This window comes from Gastrolobium bilobum, unplaced genomic scaffold (assembly GCF_033153095.1).
Source record: "Gastrolobium bilobum isolate Gb01-03AN ecotype WA unplaced genomic scaffold, APGP_CSIRO_Gbil_v1 utg66792, whole genome shotgun sequence".
Lineage (NCBI taxonomy): Eukaryota > Viridiplantae > Streptophyta > Magnoliopsida > Fabales > Fabaceae > Gastrolobium > Gastrolobium bilobum.
The window spans coordinates 209,560-218,217 of record NW_026897228.1 but is presented as its reverse complement, the minus strand read 5'-3'; positions in this window follow the sequence as shown (position 1 = coordinate 218,217).

Here is an 8,658-nt window from a genome sequence, read left to right as displayed (position 1 = left end):
ATAAAATTAATTTAAATTCTAATTTTGAATTTTAAATTTTGAATTTAAATATAGTCATTAAATTAGATTCAATGAAAATGGAGAAAATAAAGGAAACCAATCAATTAGATTGATTAGAAACCAATCAATTAGATTCATTGACCAAAATTAAAGAAAACAATTAATTAAATTAATTGACTGTTAATCCGTAGCTAGGCCCTTGCCCCTAGAAGTCTCACTACTACCATGGGTACATGAAATGATGTCCCCACAAAAGGGGTGAGATAACAACATCTCAGTAAGCTCAATGTTCTTAGAGGATCCTCTAATCCACTGAGCCCACTTCCTGCATGACAAGTCAGATATAAAGCATATATAACAAACATACAACATAAACACAGCATCATAATTCACCCTCTGGTTAACTATTCAAGGGCTCTCCCCAATAATAGCTAACTGACATGTCCCACATGCCTAGTGTGACTTCTAGGGTCAAACCATAGACAATCAACACAAACTGTAATATGAAATAACTCCTAGGGTCAAGCCATAGGCAGCCTACATACATATTCACTGGCCATGAATCTCATACCATACATCATCAGTGCATCATCAAAACATCAAGAATCATATAATGTCTATATGAATGTGAATGAATGCACATATACCATATATCATATACTTTCATACAATTCAACCATAATGTCCACCATCATGGTGGGGCCACAAGAGAGAGGAGCAACCAAAACCAGGAGCTTATCTCAAAGAGCTTAGTACAAGCCCACACTCCAATATAAACATGTATGCTCCAGATAAATCCTCAAGTGCAAGGTTCTCTAGGCACACCTAGAGTGGGAACCCTTCACATCATTAATTACATAGTAATTTGTCAAGCCATATACAAGACTTAACCATTTAATGATTTCACATTTCGTACTTATATGCCAATAACATGCCCATTACAAGTCTAGACCATTTATTCCATATTTACATGTTTTTAGTGCATTATGAAGTGTTCACTTGTTACACAATCAACCATATAGGTTAAGCACTTTACATAAACTTAGAATTACACTCTAAGGCAACTAAGATAACTTGAATTATTTTCAACTCATCCTAGCCATATATATCCTTCATGGCTGTGACATACATAGGGTGCATAAGGTGTTCATTTGTTCTCTAAGTCCACAATAACTCATTAGACACTTAGTCCATTAATAAACTCTCTTAGATTAAGGCCTTTTCCACTTAACTTACAACTAATCAAGATATTTATCATCAATATATGTCATTCATAACCTTGAACATTAGAAATTCCTAATTAGCCTAAAAACTGGTCATTTAACCAAAGTGTGTTTAATTAGCAATTCCTAATTAGGTTTAGTTAGAAACCCTAAGTTACTTTAATTTTAGGATTTTTATATTATTAGGTCACTTATGCATTCGCACATAGTCACTATAACACCTCGCAATTCTAAATCAAATATTAAAATATTAAATGAGAATTAAAGGGAAGGATTAGTGAAAATCCTTAAAATAAGGCCAAAATACAAAGAAAGGGCAAAATGGTAATTAGCCAACACGCAACCCTAGGAAGATAAAAATTGAGTAGAAGGTTTCAGATGATAAAAATAACCCTGAAAATGGATTCATAACGAAAAATTGAGTGCATATGCAAGTTTCAGAAAATTCAGTGAATAGTGTTTGTACCAGGTAAAAATACCGCGATATGATTGCACCGTAAAACGTGTCTATTGAGTTTTGAGCTCTAGGTTTTGAATACAAGTTATAAATGGTTTATAGAACTAGGAAATATGATTTCTGATGAAAATTGATGGAAATAAGTAAGTTTGGGGAAGCGTGCCTACGGTGCGCGCAACAGCTTAAAACAGCATTTTATCCGAACGACCAGAAAACTCCGGATTCATCTGATCAAGTGTAATTAAAGGACAATGGTTAAAGTAAAAAAATGTGAGTTTCTAAATAAGTTGTGAATTTATGGACGTTTAGTGGAATCGGAGGGAAATTCAAATGAATTTAAAATCGTGTGAGGTGGCGGTGGGCCCACCTCCCTTAAGTTAAAAGGTGACACTAAGCCTAAACTACTATTCATTATCTTTCTCTCTCCCTTTCTCTCAAAAAACTGTGGACCTCCCTCCCTCCATGGCCATTTCACCTTCATTTTTCATTTCTTCCTGACTTGATCATTTGTGTTGAAATTTTGTTGGAAACAACCTTCCAAACTCACTGGTGGTATCCATTAGCCTTGAAGCCCTCTCATTTGTGAGAAAACTGACCTGGACAGCCACAAATTTTGGGAGAAAGTTGGAGTTTTGTGGTTGTTTGCTCAAGCTATTGTTTGAGGATCAATTGGAGGAGTCTTGTGACTTGATTGTGGGTAAGATTCAACACTTTTTGTTGGTTAATTTGGTAGATCATAATTCATGAACCCTAGACTTGGATTTGATGATTTGTGTTGTTAGAGAGCTCAAATGGAAAATGTTTATTAGATGATAATGTCTTAGAATGATGTGTTAGAGCTATAATTGTAATAAAAATTATTGATGAAAAATGTGATTTAACTTAGGAAATTTTGAAGTGTCATGACTTTGGGTTTTTGGATTGTTGTTAGAAGTGTGTTGAGAGTTGTTGTGTAGTTGTATGATGATATATTAGGATTATATGAGATGTGGAATAATGAAATTGGATTGAAAACCTCTTGGGAATTACCTTGGTGCAATTCGGCCATTTAAGGAAAAGTGAGGGATTTATGTTGAAAAATTATTTGGATGATGTGTTGTGTAATTAAATGATAATTAGATGGGTTGTGTGGTGGTTGGAAGGTTAGAGAACCAATGGAAAAATAGTTGAGGGTGTTGAGTGGTTCATTGGACCTAGAGCGAAATATTAGACAAAACGACGTTTAAAAGACGTAAAATGAAAAGTGGCACTTGAATTGGTCTTTTGGTAACCTAAGGATGCCTAATAAAATGAGAAAGAAAATTTAGAAAAATAAATTGGAAAGTAAGCCTACTAGGGCCGAACCTATACAATGTAGGGGAGGTTTTTGACGTTTTTCGTATTCTGATAGAATTGCCGTGTACTGATGATTCGTACATGGTTGTTGTAGGTTGTCGTACGTTGATTTGAACCCCTAACCGTGAGTCGGTGGATTGCCCTTGGTTCTGGACCAAGGGCAATTGAGGTAAATGATTGGAACAATGCTTGTATAATTGGTAACTTGCATGTATTCGTACGAGTTTTAAGTAATTGGGAATGTCCTCTGTGTTGGCATTTCTGTTGAGTAACGAGCTCGGAGAATATACTGTTTTGGAGCTAAGTGGAGAGGCTTATTAAGGTAACCTCTTGGTACTGGGGCTTGGTCCTCTTGTGTGTTCCACCATGCCCGTTGAGGGTGATGGTAGGAAATGTATGTAAGTAATGTAAAATAACATGATCATACATTTAGTATGTATGTTGGTACATAGGTATCGAGTCTCTGGCCAGTAGACAGTTTTGCCTTCGGGCGTTTCGGACTTCCACTGGATAGGTCTCCGAGAGGGAGTTCCAGTTGACCTCGGGTCGTGGTCTGTGATCCGGATAGGAGCACACTAGGAAATCTCGGGTGTATATGGATGGGAGGGGTACCTTGGTTGGATGTTCTTGGAACACGCCTTGGATGAGACCCGTAGGCTTATATACCGAGCCATTAGGCAGGATGTTGCGTGGTATTGGTAGCTACCATTCCAGCTTCATCGTATTTTGTATCCCTATGTTCCCCAGTTTCTCTAAATCCCTTGCTATATCCTATTTTTCAAGATGTTATTTTATATTATTTATATGCATCGAAGTGAGCTATTGGGCGGAGTTTTCTCTGGAACCTCTGGGTTACTGAGATATATTCGTATATCTCACCCCGTCTTGGTGGTTTTATTTCAGGAGGTAGTGGTGCAGGAGCGGCGGGCAAGAAGCTCGTAGGATGAGTCGTTGGAGGATTTTATACACTTTGCATTTTGATGGCCATTGGGTCTAGACTAGACTTGGAGCATGAACATGTAAATGTTGATAGGATGAGAGTTATAGTCATATTTGTTCCTGTTATTTTTGCCTAAGCTTAGTTGTATTTGGATTATGTCATTTGGAAGTTCTTTATCATGTATTATTTGGAGATTTAAGTTGTAAGTGTAATATGTCATGTGAAGCCTTGTAAATTATGTATGAGTTGATGTAATTATGAAGAAACTCGTAATATGATGGAAGGGCCTTAGGCCTATTTTAGAATTATGAATATGTGTATGATTAGTAAATGCATGCAATTGGACTTTGATGATTGAAACGTATTAAGTATTAATAAAGAAAGCAATGTGATACGTATTATATAAGTAAAAAAAACTGTGATGAGTTGTAAATGCCCCAAGGCATTGTTGGAACCCGCACCGTTAATTAAGGAAGTTAATTAATTAATTATGTGAAATTAGGAAATAATTCCATAATTGACCCTAATAATTATTATAAGGCTTAAATAATTATAGTAAGTGAATAATAATGCTGAAAGTCACTTTTCTGACGAAAAATACAGATACCGGTTCTGCTACTCGATATAAATGCGTATCGATGAAGTATCCCGGAAAATTATAATAAGTGCATGAATATTCTTAGAATAATATGTAGGACTTGTAAAACAAATTTCAAGTCAAAATAATGAGAACTGGTGCCAGAACTAATACTGTCTATGGAAAAGCGCGTACCGGAAAGGTGCTGCGAAAAATAAAATAAAAATATGATAAATCTTAGAAAAATGAGTAGGTTCAGATTTCAAAGTTTGGGATTAAATTGCTAAGCTTAGCAATTAGCGCTAATACAGTGCGATTAAGTTTAAACCGGCTATAAATATGACTTTTGCACAAAACCCTAGGCATTCTATTATTGCTCTACGTGAGTGGTGCTGACCAGCTCCTCCCTCCACTGTTCCATTGCTTCTTCATCCATTTTGTGAGCTTTGGGACCTCTTTTCTTCCATTTCTCTTCACTAAATACCTTGTGTGTGTGAGAAGGATCATGATGAGGGTGAAAGGGGGTTGTGTTCTGGTTGTTCAGCCTCTGTTTTTGGTTGGTGAGGGGCTGACCTTTGTTGTTTGGATTATGGGAGTTTGGTGTTGGCATTTTGAGGTCCTACGAGTGACCTTTGTGAAGAAAGAACAAACCTTGGGTGTGCCATTTTCGTACCTTTGTGAAGTCAGAACTTGAGGAGCTGTTTGGTGAGCTCCAAGAGCCTTTGTACCTATGTTTTGAGCTTGGGTAAGCTTTACCACCTTTGATCATGAGTTTTAATGGTTAAAAGAGGTGTCTTGACATGCTTAATGAGTTAAACAAGTAACAAACTGATATATGAACCTAGAACAGAATAAAAATGCATGCTTTAACGTTTAAAAGTGTTAAAAATGGAACCTTGGAAGCGATATCTCGCGAAATGCAGAAACTGCATTCTGTCGCGAAATATTCGGATATTGATATTCAGATATTGATATTCGGATATGGGGTCTGTGGATATCCAGATATGCATATCCGGATATGATATCTAGATATGGTATATCCATATATGTTCCCGACAAATATTTCAATATTATGGGTTTTCGAGAACAGTAACGGTACTGTTCATACAGAACTGAGCTATGGGTTTGTGGACCCTAGATTGATGAAGTTGAACTTATGTAATAATTAAACTAAGTCAGAATCTAAGTGATTAAGGGCTTGTGGCTTTGTGAGAAGCCTAAAGACATGAAACGTAAAAGAGAAGCTTGTCTTTATGTTTATGCTTATGTGCTATGGTTGTTGATATGATTGCTGGCCCAAAACAGATTGTGATTCTGCTGCGTTTGGACTTTGAGCTTGATTGGACTCTTGGCTTGGATTGTTAGCTTGCAAGGTAAGCTTTCGTGTCCTCGGTTTAGCCATTGTATATTCCACATGTCCCATGGGGGGATGGTTATATGCATGATGTGTTTTCATGTACTGTTTTATTGAAATGCTATGGAGCTGTTAAGTGCAAAATGCTTATAATATGTATGTGGTGTTTCGCCTAGCCAGGAAGCCATGAGGTGGTCCTGGGGGCGGGTACAGCATGGGCTGGTACTGTGTGGGTAATAGACGTATTCCTGCACTTCTCTGATCAGTAGAATAGTTATAACACACATGACATGATTATCTGTTGCATTGCACTATTTTGGAACTTATACTGTGTAACTGCTTTTGGAACTTATATTGCACATGTAAGTGAGCTTGGGGTGGAAGATCCTTGCGGACCCCTTGTTTTACTGAGATTTCTTGTTTAGAGATCTCACCCCACGTTTGGGGACGCTTATTTCATGTTCAGGTAACTTGGGGGCAGATGCCTCTAGCGGCAGGAGGCCGGAGCTTAGTTGACTATTTTATGCTGTATGCTGACATGACTAGATATTGGATGCTGTTTATGTTTTCTATCATGCTTATGTTATTTGATTTGAGACTCTTGTTGGGCGTGTTGCCTTATTTGGCGAGCATGAGGTTTGTCCATGCCGCTTTGATCTTAGTACCTTTTAGCTTGAGTTGTATAAACTATCAGGGTTGTCCGGTCCCTGTTGTAGTTTCGTGACTAGAGACACATTTATGCTATTTATATATTGAGGTATTTCAGTTAGCTGTCTTTTGCAATTTACATACAGGCGATGTTTTATGAAATGAATTAAGTAATTCAACTTGGCTAATGATAATAACGTCATAATTGAAAAGAAAAAGATATTCCGCATTTTTAAATTAAGTGTGGCTTAATACAATGATATGACAACAAACCGGATATATACGGGGTGTTACATGGAGTCTGTGCAGGTATGAGACTGTACAGATCATAAATATAAAAATAAGTTACGTGTGGCAAGTTACATAAAGTAAACATAAAGGAAAAAGTTAAGTCACAAACTCACAGAGAACTATCATGATACTTTATTTTGAGTCTTCCATTACTTTTAATTAAGTACGCAACACAGTTATTACCATATTACATGTGAACAAACCGGCTCGAGACGGGGCGTTACATGCAAGTACAAGGTGGTCATGGAGTGATAAGGTTGAATGTGTGACGACACATTAGCTTTGGCAAGGCGTGAGTGAGAGTTGCTGAGAAGAAAGTGCGTAAATAAACGGAAGAGAAGAAGAAAGCCGCTTAAGTTAGATTGACATGTAAACTAATACATGTGTCATAATTTGAGTTGTAATAGTACTCAAGACCAGTGTTTTAAAACCCGGCTCGGACCGACCGGATCGACCCGGGACTCGGTGACCCGGTGGGTTACTCGGTCCGAGCGGGTAGTTGGACCGGTTATGCAGTCAGCCCGGATTGGACCGGTTGACCCGGCCGAAACCCGGCGACCCGGTTGACTAGGGTTAAACCGATTTTTCCTTCTTTCTTTTTTTTGGTAAATTTTTTTTTTTGTTGATAAGAACTCTTGAATTAAATCATATTCATATTTTATGATGAATATGATTAAAAGTAACTTTTAATCATATTCATCATAAAATATGAATATGATTTAATTCAAGAGTTCTTATCAACAACAAAAAAATTTACAAAAAAAAAGGAATAATCGGTCTAACCCGGATCAACCGGATCGCCAGGTTTCGGCTAGGTCAACTGGTTCAATTCGGCAGAAGCAGTCAAACTACCTGCTCGGACCGGAGAACCCACCGAGTCACTGAGTCCCGGGTCGACCCGGCCAGTCTGAGCCGTGTTTTAAAACACTGCTAAAAAGAGAGGTGAGGAGTTTTTTTAGCAATTTCCATCTTTATGTCCGGTTTGTTATGAATTACATGCAAAACAATTTGAGGTCAATGATAAAGACTTTCGTGTTCTACATTATGATAGTAATTAATCTCATCTAAATGAGTGAAGACACCCTTAGGGGAAAAAAAATTAGGAGTAAATAATAATATCCATATTTCTCATAAAGTTGGAAAATGAGAAGAAATAAAAAATATTTTTGAATTTTCATGGCTTATGAAGTGGAATAAAATGTTATCCCATAATTTCTAGTCCTCTGTTCCTTATTTTTCATGTCCCGTATCTTTCTCTTAAATTAAACACAGAACAAAGATTTTTGTCCTGTACAGTCTTTCACATTTTAACAAATCAAACATACCAAAAACTTCACTTGGTTAGTCATTAAGAGATTTTGTCATCTAATTAGTTCGGAGGGATATTCTTATAGAGGGATAAAACAATAATACAAAAATAAATGGTATACAAAAAAAATAAAAAATAAAAATAAATATAGTGACGAATTAAATCTTTGAAGGTCATAAAAACTTTCTGAAAAATTATTGTGGTACGATAAAAATATTTTTTAAAATTAATAAAATATTAATTCTTTTTCTATTTATTCTTATCTCTTAATATATTAATTTAATTAAGTACAATTATATTTTATAATAACTGATTCTGAAGACTATAACTCTATAAGGATCCAATCGGATGTGAACCGTTGCCAACTCTTCCCAATGCAGACAGATACTACGTATCTTTTAACTCTTTTGCCAGCTTCATTCCCCCCTCCTTGCATCTTTCTTTGGCACATGTTTAGTCCCATATTTCCATTCACTTTTCAAAACAGCCACTCAATACCACCTCCGTTTCTTTTCTTTTTCCTT